The sequence below is a fragment of the Tupaia chinensis genome, unplaced genomic scaffold (genome assembly GCF_000334495.1).
Source record: "Tupaia chinensis unplaced genomic scaffold, TupChi_1.0 Scaffold143796_1, whole genome shotgun sequence".
Taxonomy (NCBI): domain Eukaryota; kingdom Metazoa; phylum Chordata; class Mammalia; order Scandentia; family Tupaiidae; genus Tupaia; species Tupaia belangeri.
The window spans coordinates 949,934-969,945 of record NW_006203646.1 but is presented as its reverse complement, the minus strand read 5'-3'; positions in this window follow the sequence as shown (position 1 = coordinate 969,945).

Here is a 20,012-nt window from a genome sequence, read left to right as displayed (position 1 = left end):
TAGCTTTGAAATATTGGTTGAAATCAATTGACCATAGATATATTGTCTAGTGTGTTCTTATGCACCAGTGTTTTAATAATTATAAAACTAACTTTGCTCATAAAATGAAAAGAAGATGCCTTTAGTTTAATTGTCAAATTTTGTTTTGGAAACCAATCCAGTCTCTACATTTTACTTGTTTCAGTAAATGCTAACATTCTTTACCATAATATGCATTTCACAATTCATTATTTTTATTATAAAATGGTGGTTTTTCCCATGGCTACTAAAGTTAAGGACAGGCTTAGGTCCACAGTTGCTATTGAAACAGTACTGACAACATCTATCATGCATGCTAGTTTATCATAAAATAGTTAATAAGAATGGCTCTAGGAAATATCATTAATAGTGAACATTTGAGTACCTAGCACTTTTCTTTATTATCAGTTTTTAGATTTTTATGCTGCAGTTTATACCTTTTTAGTACACTATATATATTATACTATTTCTACTCAATTTCATTATGTTAAGATAAAGTGAATAATTTTAAATTGAAGAACCCATATTAAGCACAAATAAGTGCCTATTTAATTTATATTTTGTAAATGTGTTCACTGGGCACTCTCTCCAGTTATGACTCTATTGAAGAAATGGCTCTATACATATAGAAATGTAAAGCTAAGATAGTGTGGGCAAAAAATCTAGAAAAATTAATGGAATCTCTAAATACAGTACTTATAAACGTAAATGTTACTGCATTTACTTCAATTTCTATTAATATGGTTACCTAGGTAATCAGTTATGTGTATCTGTGTATGTGTATACACATGTGTGCATGTGTGTGCACATGTCTGTGTGTCTGTGTACACATATTCAGTAGTCCCCCTTAGTTTTAGGAGATACATTCTAAGACTGCAAGTGCATTTCTGAACTACACAGTACCAATTATATATATAAATATATATACACTATATTTTTCCAATCTGGTAACTAAGATTATTATGTGACTAATGGGTGGGTGGCATGTAGATTGTGAATACACCGGACAAAGGGATGAGTCACATCCTAGGTGGGATGCAGCAGAATATTAGGAGATTTCATTGTGCTATTTAGAATGGCATACAGTTTTAAATGTTTGCTTTGTTTATTTCTGCAATTTCCTATTTAATATCTCTGGACTGCAATTGACCATAGGTAATTGAAACTGCAGAACACAAAAGTATGGATGAGGGGGAGACTACTGTATCAGTGAAGATGAACAAGGAAGCAGCAATTTGCCAGGCAGACTTCTAAGTCAGTCTGTGGTTGGCAAACTGCGGACTGGAAGGCAAGTCTGGGCCACTGTCTGTTTTGTATGATCCCTGTTTTACGAATGATGTTAACTTTTAAATGATTGGGGAAAAGAGGGCCATGAAAATTGCACGAAAGATTTCAATCTCCTTAAATGAAGTCTACCTGAAACCTAACATGACCACTCATTTACTTGTTCATAGTTATTTTCATGCTGCAATGGTATGACTGAGAGATTGAGACAGAAATCCTATGATTCATAATCAATGCCTAAAATATTTACTGCCTTACTCTACAGAAAATGTTTGCTGACCTCTGCTATAAGTGAAGGATAGAACCCAGAGGGTATGCAGAACACTGTCATCCTTTGACCTGAGTATATTTTGAAACTGGTGAATTTGAGCTTCATTTTCCCAGGACTTTTGGGGGAAAACTAAAAAAATGATTCATAGAGTAGATTTTCACTGTATAAATCCAGAAAGTCATAGGACAATACCTTTAGTGTAAGTTACAAATCAAAAACAAGTGGTTCCTTGAGGCCATAGGAAATGTAATGAATGTTGCCTTGGTGCTAAGCAGACTATAAGAGTCTCTGACCTGCTTAATTATTAAGTCTTCCTTGAAGGAACTTTGAAGCATAAATTAATATAACTTGAGTAGCCAAAAAAATCCTCAGGTTATACATTTTATTTTTAAATTTGTCACTAAATAGCTGTAGGTGCATATGAAAGCAAGTTTATATATTCTCTATCTATCCATCTATCTACATATAGATATTTATACTTTCATCAGTATCTCATTTTGTTTTCTAATTTGATTTTGAGATCTCTCTCTTGAGAGTGGTTAAAAACTTTAGCTATGCCCTGATTGGGCTTCAGGGGATTTGATTATGGACGTTTACAGTGTGACTTGCATGAGATACTTCTTTATCCTGGTGGATGGACTAATGCCTACATGTCTGACCTGTGACCAGGTATCTTTCATAAAAAAATTATTTTATACTAGCAGGTACCCTTGAAGCTCTTGTCTAACCTGTGTCCACTTTATTTCTATGAAGATAGCCTTTGTCTAGGAGAGTTCTGACTAAGAAAGAAATTAGGTGCAGGTGTCTCGGTCAGGTGCAACGCAAGGAGGCAAACTAACAAAATACATGAACTAACAGAAGCAGTTTATTACTTACAGATACCAGAGAGAATAACACAACATTCTTAAACCACCTATGGGAAGGGAGGAGCTATTGAAGACATGCACACTCAACCAGTGTGGGAGGTGGGTAGCAATAGAGGTCTTTCTAGAGAATCTTTCTAGACTTGTGGCCTGAAGCCTTTAATAGGGTCCAGTACATTACTCAAGTAGATTTTCTGTCATGTGTTCTAATTGGTGGATTTAAAGAAAGCAGGCAGGAATTCTGTGGAGTCATGCTATGACTGATAGGTGGTCACTGCAGCATGTCTTATGGTCCTTGTCAATTTTGGATCAGTGAGGTTAGTTTAATGGACTTTAGTGGGTTGTATCTAGCTGTCCCATAGGGAGATGATTCTGGAGCACACATCTGGATCAGCTACACTGAAGAACTAGGAGGAGGAAGAGACATGGAAACTGTGTCAAGGATGACTAAGCCCTGCTTTTGGTACGATAAAATCCAATTTATATTCAAAATAGATGCTAAGGAAATATGAAATGATAAGGATTCATTACTTATTTCATACTTTCCCTTTTTTCTCTCCTGTCAATGGGTAGATAAAAAAAATTTAGAAAGTTAGCTTGTTCCCTGTTAATTTTCTATATCAATTGTCTGTTTTCTATTTTATGAATTTCTATTCTTATATTTAAATTCTCCTACTTCTCTTTAATTTGTTCTTTTTCTAATTTTATAAGGTAGAGACTTTATCACTGACTTTAAAATCTTAATTTCTAATATAAATAGTTAATACATAAATTATTATACACTGGGGCCAGCAGGTGGAATATTGATTAAGATGCCGGACTCCTATATGGCTGACCTCAGTTCAAGTCCCAGACCTGGCAGCTTGATAATCAAGGTAGACGTGTGTGTGTGTGAATGCCCAAAATTCCAGGAGGAGTTTGGAGGAGAAGGGATGGCGGCATGGCGATCCCCCCATAGGGTAATTTCTCACTTTCTCTCTCACTGTCTGTCTCTTTGTCTCTCTCCAGTGAGTGCATGCACCCTATGTCCAAAACCTCAAACAAACAAACAAGCAAACAAAAGTGCTAAAAAAAATTGCTATATACTCCACATTTACTCTAAGCGCTACTTTATATAAATCCCACAATTTTCTAACTTTTATTTTGAACTGACTTTAGATTTAAATAAAAATTCTAAAAAACAGTGTAGAGAGTTCATATATATCCTTTGCCAAGTTTTTCTTCTTTTTACTATCTTATATAAACATAGGACAACTATATAAACTAGCAAATTACAGCAACATTATCTAAGTCACGAACTTCATATGAGTTTCACTAAATTTTGCAATTGTTTTGTTCTGTTATTTCTTCTTGGATTATCTGGTAAGCACTGTATGTGCACTTGGAAAGAATATGCATGCTCTCATTGTTAGGTAAAGTCCATAAATGCCAATTAGCTCAGGGTATTAAAATCTCCAGCTGTGATGGGGGATTTATCTTTTTCTCTGTTTAGTTTTTCCTTCATGATTTTAAAGCTTTGCTATTAAAGCCATGTGCAATTACAGTTGCTATAGTCTTCTAACGAATTGCCTATTTATCATTGTGAAATGTTTTTCTTTATCTCTTATAAAGCTTCTTGTTTTTAAGTCCATTTTTTTTCTGATGCTAATATAGCCCTCTGGCTTTCTATGCCTACTGTTTAGATGAAATTTCCTTTTCCATTCTTTCAGTCTAAATTATGTTATTATACTTAAAGTAGATTTCTTGTACACAACATATATATATAAAACTGGGTCTTTTATTAAATCCAATCTAACAATCACTGCCTTTTAATTGGGGTGTTTAGTCCATTAAAATTTAAGCACTGCTATAGTTAGACTTAACTACTACTTTGTAATTTGTTTTCTGTTTTCCTGCCTGTGTTTTGTTTTTCCTTTTCTCTGTCTTACTTACTTAGAGTTAATACATTTTTTTTTTTTTTAGTTTTTATTTCAGTGTATCTCTTTACTTTTAAACTAAGCCTATTAGCATTATTTTAGTGGCTGTTCTAGAATTATGATATTTATCCTAATTTATCTGTGTTGTTAGAGTTAACTTGTACCACATCTAGTAAAATAGAAGAATGTTGCAACAGTATAGTTTTAATTACTGCCCATTGTGGTGTTTTATATATATGTATATATGTGTGTATATATGTGTGTGTGTGTGTAATTATATATGTATACATATATAAATAATATATATAAAACATAAGCATATAATAAAAATTCTATAAAATCCTTTCTTTGAACAATTATATATTCTTTAAAGAAATTAGGGAAGATAAACTATATATTTACCATTTTCAATGTTCTTTCTTGCTTCTTGTTTACACAGATTTCCATTCAGTATTTTCTTTGCTTCATTCCTCCCTAAAGAACATTTTTTAGTATTTATTATTTTGTCAGATGGTGATGAATTATTGAAGTTTTGTTTACTGATCCTTTTATCTGTCAATCTACTGTTCAGCAAACGTGTCATTTCAAATATTATACATTATATCCTAGACTTTTTATTTGGTTCATGTAGTTCCAATTTCTCTGCTAGGTTTTCATGTACTTCCTCTCATCATGAGTATAGTTTTCTTAAGACTCCTGAATATGTTTAGGATAGTACTCAAAATTCAAACTATCTTCCTTATAGTGGACAGTGGCTATAATTATTCCACTCATTCAGCCTTTCATGTTTCTCTTTACATCAAGAACTTTGGAGCCTTCCTGGTTGACGTATGGTTCAGAGGTCACCAAAGGATTTAGTCGGAACTTGTTTGTAGATCTTGGGAGGGAGGTGATGGTTGTGGTTCCTTCCTATCCCAGATTACCACCTTTATCTTTCAGGCTTTCTGTTTGCATTGAACTTCATTTTCTGGCTCCTTAAGCTGGATAAGACCGAGCTAGCCATGTTTATTCAGATTTAAGAGTGCCCTGTTACATGGAGTAATAAATCCTCCATACACGCTCTCTCCTCATTTCTTACCACTCTCCCACTTCTTTTTTACGCTCTAACTCTTTGGCCTTCTTTCTCTTCCAACTTATTTCTTTTTTTCTTTTTTTTTGGAGAGGTTTTTGCTATAGGGCATGTGCGCTCGCCAGACAGAGAGACAGAGATAGAAAGTGAGAAATCACCCCCCGGGGGGATGGCCACGCCGCAATCCCTTCTCCTCCATTCTCCTCTTGGGATCTTGGGCACGTACGCACACGCGCCCGGTGTGAGTTTAAGCCACTGGGTCCGGGACTTGAACCATGGTCGACTACATGGGAGTCCAGCGACAGCCATTACGCTAACTGCTGGTCCCTCCAACTAATTTCTGACCCGGAACTTTTTCACTTACAGTTCACTCTACCCACGATGTTTTTCTGCAGTTTCACACAGCTGACTTCTCATAATTCAGATCTTAAAAGCTCAGTTCTTCAGAGAGCTTTCCGCTGATCTCCCTTCCTCATGTAGTACATGTGCACGAGCACCCTCCTCTCACACACTGTTTAGTACATACTTTATCTTTGTTATTATGGCATTATAGCTTTATAAAGTCATTTTATTTATTTATTTGTTTCCTTTTTCATGGTTAATCTCACATCTTAAAATATAATCTCTATGGTAGAAGGTCCTTTATCTGCCTTTTTCATTTATGCATCTTCAGTGTTCACATGTCCACAACAGTGCTTGTTCAGTGCAAAAATTTAAAACTATCCAATGAATTGAAGGCAACTGTATATAGCAGAGATAGTGTAATAAGAGAGTGGGAAAGGGCAGAGGGTCAAAAATGGGGTAAAAAACATATATATACATATACATACATATGAAAGTAGAAATGGAATATTATTGATGATAACATGCATGATTAAGCCACTATGCAGTTTATTCTAGATAGGAGACCACATTTAATGTGTTGTGATGATGCTCAGGGAATGAATGTTGAGTAAATAAAAAAAATGTTTGAGGAGGAAAAAAAAAACAGTAAAACTGTTCTTATCAAAATTTAAAAAAAATGTATATTTTATGACTGCAGTAAGCTATATAGCCCCAGCTAGGTGCTACCTTATAGTATGTTCATTCTACTCACTGAGGTTTATGCCTAAAGTCAGACTTGGGTTCATGTGTAAGTATATATCAGCTGCGCTTGCTATTGGAAATATTTAGACTAAGTTCATTAGCAAATCAATTAAATGGGGGGGGGAGAAGGCATAGAAAGCAACCGTGGATACCAGAGACAATGTGGGAGGACGATGGGACATGGCATAGGCTGAGGGATAAGGAATCAAGGATGGCAAAAAAAAAAAAAAAATTTTTTTTTAAAAAAAAAAAAAAAGTATACATGACATAAGAAATGGAAAATTATTTGCTGATAACATGTATCTTGATGTGCTTGATTGAGCCAATATACAGAGTATTTTGGATGGAAAATTCATTTATATGCTGTAATGATGTATAGTGAATTAATGTAAAAAATAAATAAATTTAAAGAAAAAAACAACTATTCAATGAATGAATGAATTTAGTGATAACAATTAAACCAGGATTAATTATAAATAATATTTTTTTAATTGTCAATATGTCACTTTAAAAATTAAATCAAAAAAATTAAATCAGCTATTTGGAATCATGAAGTGAAACTATTCTGTAAGACCAAGAATCAGGTCAGGCACAGAAATACAGCTGCCATGTAAGAAAAATAGCAAAGGGACAGCCCAAGTTGTTTTATTAATAGTTCTTTTGCTCCCTTTGAAGTAGAATTTATACATAAAAATGAGACCCATTAAAGTTAATGCTTTCATGCAGCCTGACCACACTGATTTTTCTCCACAATTGATTGTATTCATTCTGAGCACTTACTACTTACTCGCTATTCATTTAGGGGTAGACATTGACCTCTATATTCATTGCGATCATTTTTGTTATGCATTCTTTTATAGTGTTGCTCTAGCCACAACCACATGAACGCATTTGATAATTTTTACTGTAGGACCTGTCATTTCTTCCAACAAAGATCTCTCCTCAGCACATTTATTTATGAACAGAAAAGCCAGTGTGTAGCACTGGTCAACCATTCATGCTGCTCATTGTGCAATTGTGATTGGAGATGGCGTGGGGATGACAATTCACCACCAACACTTCAGTACTGTTATGCAGGAATCAAGACTAGCTTAGTTCATTGGCTCTTTCTTCCACATGTTGCAGGCCTTCCTGTATCGCCATGAAGGAGCCTTGTATAAAGGTTTGATCAGTTATCACAAAAAAAGCCCCATGCTTTCTCCTCTTGTTCACATGTCCAGAAAAAGTGAGGATGAGAGATGATGCATCTGCACATGCTGCTGAATTTCTGTAGCTTTGATTGGACTAAACATGAATTAGAGTATTTGTGTTTCTATGGGCATTTCCATTTGATCAAGATCATGTTGAATGCCCTGGGATGTCATCTGTATGTCTAAATCTGAAAAGGGAGGGCTTATCTGTTAACTCTTTTCATCAATTATCTGCTTCATTTAAATCAATCTATTCTCTGGAATATTTTTAGAGTATGCATGGAATTAATGTATTTGGTCCTGTGTTAATCTGAGCAATTTCCCTAGTTCTCTAAATGGTTTTCTGTTTGGAGCACAGTGAAAAATGAGAAAAATGAGTCTGCCCCAATTTCTATAGAATAGACTCTTAAGTGGGTCTTTGTATCTTTGAGGTCACTTTAAAGTGATAATTCTTGGCCATTGGCATAGACCTTAATCTCAAATTACATCATCTCAAAACATCCTAAAAAGCTGTCACCTCAACAATGACAGTTCTGAAATGACAAATCTGGAGACAGACAAAATATGTTATCCCAAGATCACCTCAGACTAGACCCAGGAAAGGAAATAAATGAGAAAAAGCAGCTTTATCGGTCATGAGAGAAGTACACTGGATGCTGAGGTTTCTACACTTCCAATCATGGAACAAAGTACATGGCACTTATGACTCCTCTTGGATTTCATGTATTTGCTAAAATGTGGTAAATTGATAAATATCCTTTATAAATACTATTTCTTTTTTTTTCTTTTTTTTTTATTTTGAGAGGTTTTTGCTATAGGACATGTGTGCTTGCCAGAAAGAGAGAGACAGAGAGACAGGAAGCGAGAAATCCCCCCCCCCCCAGGGGGATGGCCATGCCGCAATCCCTTCTCCTCCATTCTCCTCTTGCAATCTTGGGCATGCACACACATGCGCGTGAGTTTAGAGGAAAGTCTTTAAAATTTTTATTTCAGGCTGGCAGGTGGCATGGTGGTTAGAGGCGCTGGATCCCACATGGCTGACCAAGGTTCGAGTCCCGGATCTGGTGGCTTTGCTTCCTCACTTTACCTCTTCTCTTTCTGTCTCACTCTGGTCAAATTAAAAATAATAATGATAAAAGAAAAATTTTAAAATTCTTGATTTCATGAGCGAGTGCATGCATGCACATGAGAAAGACAGAGAGAGACCGATAGACAACATCGACAGGTCTCACCCCTAGCCCTCTGGCTCTTTAGGATCTTGGCCATGTTTCAGATTGACTAAGGATTGGAACTTGGGGGTGCTCACATGACTTCCAGTGCTGCACATCAACTTGCTATTGCCTGCCCCAACTGAGGCTGGGCCACTTTTTTTTTATTTTTTAAAGAGATTTTTGCTATAGGGCATGTGCACTCACCAGAGAGAAAGAGATAGAAAGCGAGAAATCACCCCCCCCCCCAGGGGGATGGCCATGCCGCAATCCCTTCTCCTCCATTCTCCTCTTGCAATCTTGGGCATGCACACACATGCGCCCGGTGTGAGTTTAAGCCACCGGGTCCGGGACTCGAACCACAGTCAACTATGTAGGAGTCCAGCGACATAGCCATTATGCTAACTGCTGGCCCCTATAAATACTATTTCATTTGTTCTTCCTAACCAACCTAGAATATCGGCAGAACTACAATTATGTCAAAATGTGGAAATTTAAACAGCTCCCTGGCAATGATATTCAGAACTTGGTTTAGTTCTGGTTCTGCCAGAACCCCCTTCTAGCTACTAAGATGGGTCAAATAACCTAATCTCCTTGAGCTACAGCTTTCTATGAAACAAGGCTGACAATTCCTATATATCTAACTTTTGTAAGAAGTGAATGAGGTAAGGTGTACAAAATGGTTACATAGCACAATGTCTGGCACACAGTGTCCACATGTTCACAACAGTGCTTGTTGTTATTGGCTTTTTCAAGGTTACAAAGCTAATAAATCACTAAGCCAAGCCCAAGACATCAATTTTTATTAAGAAGTAAACAGTCTGGATATTGCAACTCAGTATAATACGATCAGTTCATTTACCCTTGTAACTTTCTGAATTGATGTCCGTGACTTGTAGTATGACAACAGTGCTCTAGTTGACACCTTGTTTTTCCATTGCATTTGATATTTTCATAAATGCTTCCTAGGGATGATTATATTTTTCCTTCACAATAATTCTACGTCATCAGGGTAGATTGTATATTGACTTTTTAGTCAGATCAGGAAGTTAAAACGCAGACGCATTCAGTTACCAGTACATGTCACTCAGTGTCTCATTAATAGGACTAGATGATTCTGCAAGGGCAGTAAGACTTTTTCTCAGTTCCTCTTCAAATGAGGGACTAGTCGACTGGGCTCACTTTTCTTTATCCTCATCATACCTCACTAGTAAGTCTTTGGGATTCTACTTTTTTTTTTTTTTTAACATTAGAGGGCATGCGTGCACATGCAAGAGAGAGACAAAACTGCTCATGTGAAATTATCTTCCCACAATCCCTTCTCCTCTCTCTCTCTCTCTCCTGTTAGAATTTTGGCCATACATATCCACATGCCCAGCATGTTTCTCAAGCTGCAAGTCTGGGCCTAGGACCGCATGGTTGGCCCTGTGAGATCCACCCTCCTTAGCTGCCATGCCAGGGGCTAGCCTGGGATTCTAATTGGAAAAAAAAAAATTTTTTTTTCTAATCTATCTGCTTCTCTCCATCTCAGTTAGAACGCTGCACCAGGTCATGATTCTCCATTGAACTTCTGCAGGACCCATCAAAATGGACATCCTCTTGTTCCCCTCCAATCTGTTCACCATGCTGGAGTCAAAATGATCATCATTTTTTTTTAATTGCTGGAGGGCGTATGTGCTCACTATAGAGAGACAGAGAGAATGAGAAGGCGAAACCCCAGTGGGGCAAGGTCATGCCAAAATCCCTTCTCCTCCACTTCTCCATCCTGTGTGATTTTGAGCATCCACACACATATGCCCAGTGTGTTTTTAAAACACTAGGAGTGGGATTCCAACTGCAATCAGCATGTGAGATCTGGTTCCCTTAACAATTGAGTCCCAGGGCTAGCCTTAAAGTGACCTTTAAAATTACATCATCTCAAATCTATACCCTCCAATTGGCTTCCCATACTCTTAGGAAAGAGTTACAAATCCTAATTGTGATCTTGAAGTGTGACCTGGCCCTGGTACCTTTCCCTTTATCTCAGGCCAGTCTCCCACTTTCTAATGAAGCAAAAGTCAAATTACTACCTTTAAATTTCTTGGACTTGGCAAGGTCTTTTCCATCTCAGTGTGTTTGCAAATTCTGCTCCTCCTAAAATTCTTATTCTCCCAGCACCATCTGCACATTAACATTAATATGGCTGGTTCTTTCCAATCTTTTGATTTTGTCATGAATGTCACTTTCACAGAGTGACTGCCCCAACTTACTTGAATGAAGCTGTCCTTACACCTTACGTGGCTATTCTTTTATATAGCTTCTTCAACATTTGTCATAATTTATAATATTTTATAAGTTTACTTAGAGCAAGGACCAGGCTTATCTTGCTTATTGCTGTATCTCCTGCACCTGAAGCAGTACATGCCATTATAGAACATATTTATTGCATGAATGAATCAATCAGTTTTGTTTGCCAGGGCATATTCTCAGGACCTGAAGAGCGCCTAGAGACCACAGAGTAGTTTCAAAACTGCTCTTAGGAGCCCTTGGTTCTATATCAGTGTCTTAAGGTAGAGCTTATTTCCAACTAGAGTGTCATAAATTGGCCTCATATGTGCCCAAATCATCATTCCTCAGCCCTAGTGTGACCTTAGAGTGGCAGCCAAATCCTCTAGCTATTAACGTCCAGCCTATTCTCCCAGCAGCCTGTTCATTTGTCTGGGTGAACTACACAAATATTACCAATTTGTAGGTGTCCCATGAAATGACAAGATTGCTTTAATGTTGACTCAGATTGAAGTATTTGGATGATGGATGAGAAGAATGGTTTGAGATGAGGTATTTCTTCCTTTCCCTTCAAATGTGGCCCCATCCCACCTCCAACCTGAGGATCAGGACAGCCATAAACAGAAGCTTCTATAGTAAAGCTCTGATTAAATTTTACCCCTTTGTTTGTTTCCTCACCCCGTACAGAAGATGCTGCTACTTAATAGATGTCAGGAAAAATATTATTGAAAAGACCTAATTTTACAAATAAATTGAGGCAAATAATCCTCTATGATGATCTATTCTTTATTTTCTTGCAAAATACAATATAAAGCAGTGATTCTCAGCTTACAAACTGCACAATAGAATCTGCCAGAGGGTATAATGGCCAGACTACACATCACACCAATTAAATAAAAATCTCTGGAAGTGGTACCCAGGCATGAGGATACAATTTAAAATAAAAAACACTTGTCAAGATAGTTATGATAATAAGTAAACTAAATATCTGAACTTTCATCTAATTAGTGACTTGTGGTTTCAGAGACAATGTGAAGAATGGCAATTAAACTAAGAAATAATACTTTAAGTGTCTTCAAGGGCTTTTTAAAGAAGATTTTATAATGGTAAAAGTGGTCATTTTCTTTTGACAGAGGAAGAGGTCTATAACTGAGAATGGATGTCTGGAAAAAGTACCTGCTACACTCACAATTTGTTGCATAATTGGAGTGGGATATTAATCTTTCTATGAAGCCAATTTTAAGTTTTCTCATATTTGATAATAGAGAATTTTCATTCTTCATAAGCTAGAGTACCTGACAACAATTTCAGATTCATGAGGAATATTACTTAATCTCATTAAAAGCTAGCACTATGTGACAGTTTTCAGCCAGTGGACTGAGTTCCTCAGCTATGCTACATCAAAGATATGTCTGCTTAATCAAAAAGGGTGATAAAGAATATTTCAGTTTCCTGCTAAACTGACCATCTGTACTCTGGTGGGTAAGACTAGTCACCTGTGGAATTGCTGTGAGGTTACAGTGTAAAAATGCATATAAAAATATTTATCATGGGACCAGCAGGTGTTATAGTTAAGGAGCTGACTCCCACATGATCAACTGTGGTAAGAGTGACAGATCCAGTGGCTTGAAATTCATGCTGGGTGTGCGTGTGTGCCCAACATCCAGAGAGGAGAATGGTGGAGAAGGAATTGGATTTCTCTCTCTGTCTCTGTATCTCTGTGTGTGTGTGTGTGTGTGTCTTTAGTGAGTAAATACCCTATATCAAAAATCTCTCTCTTTAAGAAAAAAAATTAAACATTATGCTTGGCAAGTAATATATGCTTTCCAAAGGTTATACGCCATTATATTTCTTATAACTTTGTTGATTCTCTTGTTACTGCTAGTAATTTTGAAATCAAGAGAGCTAAAAATACCCTTTTACCACACTAAGAATTCCTGAAGTTCATTCTCAGCACCCAGTGTGGTGTTTGGTTTATCTTTTTCTTACATACAAACTGTTATTGTACATCGAAATATTTATATTAAATGAGGGTACTATAAGAAGAAAACTAAATACAGGAATTCTCTTCCTTTTTTCAGTTAAGTGAGACTTTGGTTCACCAATTTTTAGGTTTTTATGAGAGAAGTACTAAAAATTGTATACGTATTATTCCTCCTCCTATCAGTATTAAAAAATTCTTGTCAATTTCTCTTTGATGAAGTCAAAGATTTCACTGAAGTCAAAGAGAGGAGTAATGGGTACTTCACAATTAGTAGTGATAATATAAGGAAGACACTTTTTTTTAAGAGAGTTTTTTTGCTATAGGGCTTGTGCACTTGCCGTAGAGACAGATAGACAGAAAGTGAGAAATCACCCCCAGGAGAATGGCCATGTCACAATCCCTTCTCCATTCTCCTCTTGGGATTTTGGGCATGCATACACACATGCATTCAGCATGAGGAAGTTCATTCTCAGCACCCAGTGTGGTGTTTGGTTTATCTTTTTCTTACATACAAACTGTTATTGTACATCGAAATATTTATATTAAATGAGGGTACTATAAGAAGAAAACTAAATACAGGAATTCTCTTCCTTTTTTCAGTTAAGTGAGACTTTGGTTCACCAATTTTTAGGTTTTTATGAGAGAAGTACTAAAAATTGTATACGTATTATTCCTCCTCCTATCAGTATTAAAAAATTCTTGTCAATTTCTCTTTGATGAAGTCAAAGATTTCACTGAAGTCAAAGAGAGGAGTAATGGGTACTTCACAATTAGTAGTGATAATATAAGGAAGACACTTTTTTTTAAGAGAGTTTTTTTGCTATAGGGCTTGTGCACTTGCCGTAGAGACAGATAGACAGAAAGTGAGAAATCACCCCCAGGAGAATGGCCATGTCACAATCCCTTCTCCATTCTCCTCTTGGGATTTTGGGCATGCATACACACATGCATTCAGCATGAGTTTTAAGCCACCAGGCCTGGGGCTCAAACTGAAATCAACTATGTGGAAGTCTAGCAACCTAACATTATACCATTCACTGGTCCCAGGAAGACCCATTTTAAAATTACAGATCATAAATCACTGATATGATTCTGTGGGGCCTCCTGTTAAATGGAAAACATACGCTAGATGGAAGACACATGGGTTAAGCCTTGGAACATATATAGAAAACATATTATTTAAGTGTCTAAATAAGAGAAACTTTATCAAACCAATACATTAATGAAAGAGTAACCATTACATTATGTTGCTTTTGACAGAGGTGATTCACTAGGAAAACACACCATCAGTGAGGAAAATGTGTCCTTGAAATTGGACTGTTTGACCATAAATTACATGATTTGTGTTTGGATACTAAGTTCATCATGGTAAGTTTTAAACCAAAAACTTGAGGTACAAGTCTTGTAGAGACCTGAATTCCATTGTCTTGCTTCTATAGAGGAACAAATCTCTCTCACACGTACACTTTCTTCCCCTCTAATCTTTTTTTTTTTTTTCTTCCTTTCAAACTAGAAGAGCATACTCCTGGTTGTGGGTAGGAGGGCACAGCCAGTTATCTTTCAAACAACTGAGTTGTCTGCCTGGCCCCAGAGAGTCATGTAAATGCCCTTTCATTTAAGCAGGTTCCCCTGATAGTCATGTTAAATGACCCCTTCTTTCCCAGGTTAGAAGTGGACACTCCATTCTGGGGAGGACATAGTCTCAACAGTTCACACAGTTAATAGAAATTTGGGATATAATGAAAGAAAAAAAAAGAGGAGAAAGAAAAGGCTACCTCCCACCCCCAAATCCTTTTCTGTCTACCCAAGCTGACATACCACTCCTTCAGTCACTCTCAATGTAATATCCTTCTCTTTGAGCTCTTTTGTGCCATGTGTTAATATGTTAAATAACCCTGTTCTTTCTTATGTATTTCAAGCCTCTCTCTCTGCTATGAAGCTAACTGTGCAGACATTTTTTGGTCACTATGCCTTTAGGACCTACAACAGTGTCTAGAATCTTACTTTTTTCAGTATATCAGAAGCTGTAGATTAATATCTCCTTGTCCATTCAGTATACCTCTGCATGATATCTTAGGAATAATCAAATTAAAATCATCAAAAGCTAAATTTTCCCCAAGATCTTCTTTCTCCAAATTAAGCCTTCTCAATGAATGACAGCACTCAGGATATAAAAAGCACCTTCTAGGGTTATTTGACCCAAGTTTCTAATAACAGCAAGCATCTCTTTCTTTCATCTCCTCCTCTCCCCCTGCCACACACATCTTGTAGTAAAGAAGAAAGATGACTTAATTCTCCAATTCTGAGTAACAAAAAATAGATCCTGAAGAAGAAAAGAAAATCAGACCCAACAGATGGCACAATGGTTACATTGCTGGACTCCCATGTAGTTGACCACAATTGGAGTCCCAGACCTGGTGACTTAAAATTCATGCTAGGTACGTGTTCATGTGTGTCCAAGATCCCAAAAGGAAATGGAAGAAAAGGGATTGTGGCATGGCTATCCTCTGGCAGGTGACTTCTCATTTTCTGTCTATCTCTCTCTGTCTCTCCAGTGAGTGCCCATGCCCTATAGCAAAAAAAAAAAAAAAAAGAAGAAGAAGAAGAAGAAGAGAAGAAAATCACTTACCTAAATTCCAATGCTTGGCCTTTTTTACTAGGTAACTTTGAGGTTACATATGCTCTCCTGTATGATTAAAATTAATTAAATTAACTACCGTGCAGAGAATTAGTTCACTCATTCATGCATTCTAGATGAGCACAAAAACACAGTTACAAAAGAGCAGATTAAGTACGCAACAAATATACAGGCCGTAAAAAGAGCCACTGCACTTCCTAGGTAGAAGAGCTCATTCACAATGATGAAAGAGCAGGCATTTATTTTTGCAATGAGTGTTTGCCAATGGTTATGAATATTTGCCTGGTTGAGTAGGACAGAATTGGTCTCATTATTTAGTAGAGGGGACTGAGAGGTAAAAAGATAAGTAATTACAAATTATGATAAGTGCTTTTTCAGGAAAGAATAGGGTAGTATGAAAAATAATGAGAAAAATATCATAGAAAACTACGTTAAGTGAGGGAGGGGGGCTGGGGCAAGACTGAAGTTGTTTTGAAAGGTCTAAGGAGATGGCACTCAGGCTTATTATACCCAAAGCAAGAAAATGACATTCAGCAAGGGGTGGGGAGGGTGCAGGCAGAGGAAACGCGTGTGAAGGACCTAGGAGGGAGGGATCACTTTGACATGTTAGAGGAAAGGAAGTAAAGCCACATGAGGTTGGAGTGAGGCAAGCAGAATGGCCTGAGATGTGGGCTGATCATCTTGTGGGACATTGAAAAAAAACTGTTTAGTTGGGGAAGACTGGAAATTAACCAAGTCTACCAGTTTTTAGATATAGGTCAGTTGATAATTACTGACTGGCCACTGTTTCACTACAAGTTGAAATGAGGGGAATCTCAGGTGATGGTTGCTGAAATGGATGCTTGCCATCTATTGATAAGGATGTTGACCAAGAATACGAGGCATTCACTCAGCCCAGTACTTACCCTTGGACTCATTAAAAGCATCTAGAGATAGAAATATAGCCTCATCTCTTCTCTGTTCATTATTAGTAAGAGGAAATCACAAAAGAGGAAAAATGCCTTCATCAAAAGAAATTTCTTTAATCTACTTATAACTAGATAATGTTTTCCATCTGCTTCTGAGACATCCCAAAGGGAGCCTTTATTATTAGCATTGCTGAAGTTGTGCTAAGTCTGCTCTGTGCGAAATGCTTTGGAAAATCCCACTGACAGCCATGGCTGTTGTGATGTTCAAAAATTACAAGTGGTGATAAGATGTCAGGAGTCCCACCTGCTCCAACGAATCAGAAGAGGCTAAAATAGTACTTCCAAGATAATAAGTGTAAAGAATGTGAAGTTTTCCCTTGATGTTCTGAGAGTAGGGAGGGAAAATTCTAAACATTTCAATAGCTCATCATTTCCTCTTTGGTCAGGATCATATACTTTGAAGGGTTGAGAGAGCAAAATGTGATTGCGATTTTTATCCAACTCGCTAGAATCTTTGCAGAGCTTTTCCAGCTAACATGCATGTGACTCATCGAGGATCTTGTTAAGATGCAGATTCTGCTTAGGGAAGTTGTAGGTGAGACCTGACCTTCTGCATTTCTAATAAATTCTCTAGGATGCAGGAGGTGCTGGTGATAGGCCACACTCTGCAAGGAGCAATACAATCAATTTTAAAAGTAGGGTGATGCAGAGCTGTTGATAATGGAAACACAACTATTAAATGTATTTTCCTACTTAGGAGTCTTGGTGCCTGGAGCGTCCCTAATAAGCTGTTTTCTTCTTTATATTTTTACCTCAAATTTTCTCTTTCAAAATGTGAATACTTTATAGGCCAAAATGCATCAAAATTCACCAAATTCTGCCGAGTCTGCTCCCTAATCTATCTATCACAGCCTCTTAATTTTCCATGCATTCTTTCATGCCTTTTCATTTTTCCCCTGGAATGCTCCAACAGCTTCTTAACTAGACATACTGTTTTTGTCTCTCTTGTGATTTTTTTCCACGGAGGAGACAGAGCTATTGTCTCTAAAATGCAAATCCTGTGTCCTGCCTCATTCTAAAATCCTTCAATGGACTCATATTGCCATTGGATAAAATTTAACAAGATCATGAGGGATTTTCCCTGTTATTCTAAAATTATGATAATCCAACATTGAGGATAAAAGGCTTTAAGCTTTTTATATCTTAAACTCAGCTGCCAGGAAACCTTAGCAAGATATATAGATATACAGTAAGATATATATGCAGGTAGGTAGATAAAGGAAATTTTCAATGGAATTTTTCTTTAAGCACTTGTGGGAGCTAGTGAAAAAGTCTCTGTAAGTTGTTTTTCTGTGTCTTGTGGGAAAGGAAGGCAGCTGTAAAGTGGGAGAGAATGAGAGTAAATTGAAACTACACAAGATGGACTAAAATCTTGTCGGTTCTTGTCTCTGACCTTGGTGATAAGAGTGGCCTGTAGAAGCCAGAGTCCTTCTGCACAAAATGAAACACATGTACCTAGTCCAGAAGTTGTAGAGGCTAAAAAATAGTCCAGGGTAAGGTAAAATGGATTCAAGTCCATCTCCTGTTTCACAGAAACAGAATCAGCAGAGCAGTAAATATGTGTGTGTGAACTAAATAATGGCTGCTGATTCCCATTCTTCTTCTAGATGTCCCAAGAACCCTTCCTGTAGCATACCCTAACTGGAACATATGAGAGGTCTTCAAAAGTTCATGGAATGCATATTATAAAAAAGACCTATGCATGGATTTCTTTTCTTTTTTTTTTTTGCCACAAAATAAACTCATACCAAGTTGTAACAATCTGAACAGAATCTAGTTTGAGGCACTAAGTAAGATAAGACTTCTGTTTGAAAAGAGCCCCTGTCATAAGAACAAGAGATTGAATTGGTAGTCAAAAGTTTTTCTAGGGAACCAGCAGTTAGCGTAATGGCTATGTCGCTGGACTCCCACGTAGTCGACCGCGGTCCGTGTCCCTGACCTGGTGGCTTAAAACTCATGCCGGGCGCGTGTGCGTGCGTGCCCAAGATCCCGAGAGGAGAATGGAGGAGAAGGGATTGCGGTGTGACCATCCCCCCTGGGGGGTGATTTCTTGCTTTCTGTCTCTATGTCTCTCTCTGTCTGTCTGGCGAGCGCACGCCCCCTACGGTGAAAATCTCTCCAAAAAAAAAAAAAGTTTTTCTACAAGGAAACGTCCATGACTTGATGACTTCTCAGGTGAATTCTACCAAATATTGAAAGAATAATTAACTACAGTTACTTACAAACTTCTAAAGAACAGTAGAGGAAGACTAAGATCAACTATTTTTTATTTGCCATATATCTAGTAAAGGACTTATATCCAGAATATATATAACATGGAACATTCCAGAATAAAAGAACAAAATTTAAACTCAAAACTTAAAATGTGGCAATTCTTTTCTTTCTTTTTTCTTTTTTTCTTTCTTTTTCCTTTTTCTTTCTTGCTTTTTTTTTTTTTTTTCCCACTTATACTGTGCATGTATTTACCAGAGACAGAGAGAGAGAAGTGGGAAAGTGGGAAATCACCTTGCAAGGGGACTGGTCATGTAGCAATCATCCTTTGGGGATTTGGGTACACACACATGTATCTGGCATGTTTTTCAAGCTGCGGGGTTCAGGCCCCAAACTGTGCAGTTGGGCATGTGGGAATCCAGCCTCCCCAACCTCCATACCACCCATCAGCCAAAATTGGCAAATCTGAGCAGGCATTTACCAATGATATACAATAACAAGTAGGCTTATGAAAATGTTAGTAGCATTAGACATTTTGGAATTGCAAATTAAAACTCCAATAAAATATCACACCACACTGATCAGAATGGCTAAAATTAAACAAACAGACAGACTTGACTATACCAGTTGCAGTTAAAAATGTGGAGGAACTGAAACATTGCTGCTGGGATTGCAACATGGTCTATCAATCTTGGGAGATCTTGGCAGTTTGTTTTGTTTCATTTTGTTGTTGTTTTGAGAGATTTTTGCTATAGGGTGCTTGCCCTCACCAGAAAGACAGAGACAGAGAGACAGAAAGCAAGAAATCATCCCCCTTCAGGGGGGATGGCCACGCTGCAAAGCATTCTCTTCCATTCTCCTCTTGGGATCTTGGGCACGCACGCACATGAGCTCGAACCACGGTCGACTACATGAGAGTCTAGCGACGTAGCCATTATGCCATCTGCTGGTCCTGAGCCTACATAATTTCTGAAAAGAAGCCTACTATAACTCTTGCATTTGTTTCTTGGGTATAATGTGTCTGCCTTCAGAATCTTTCAT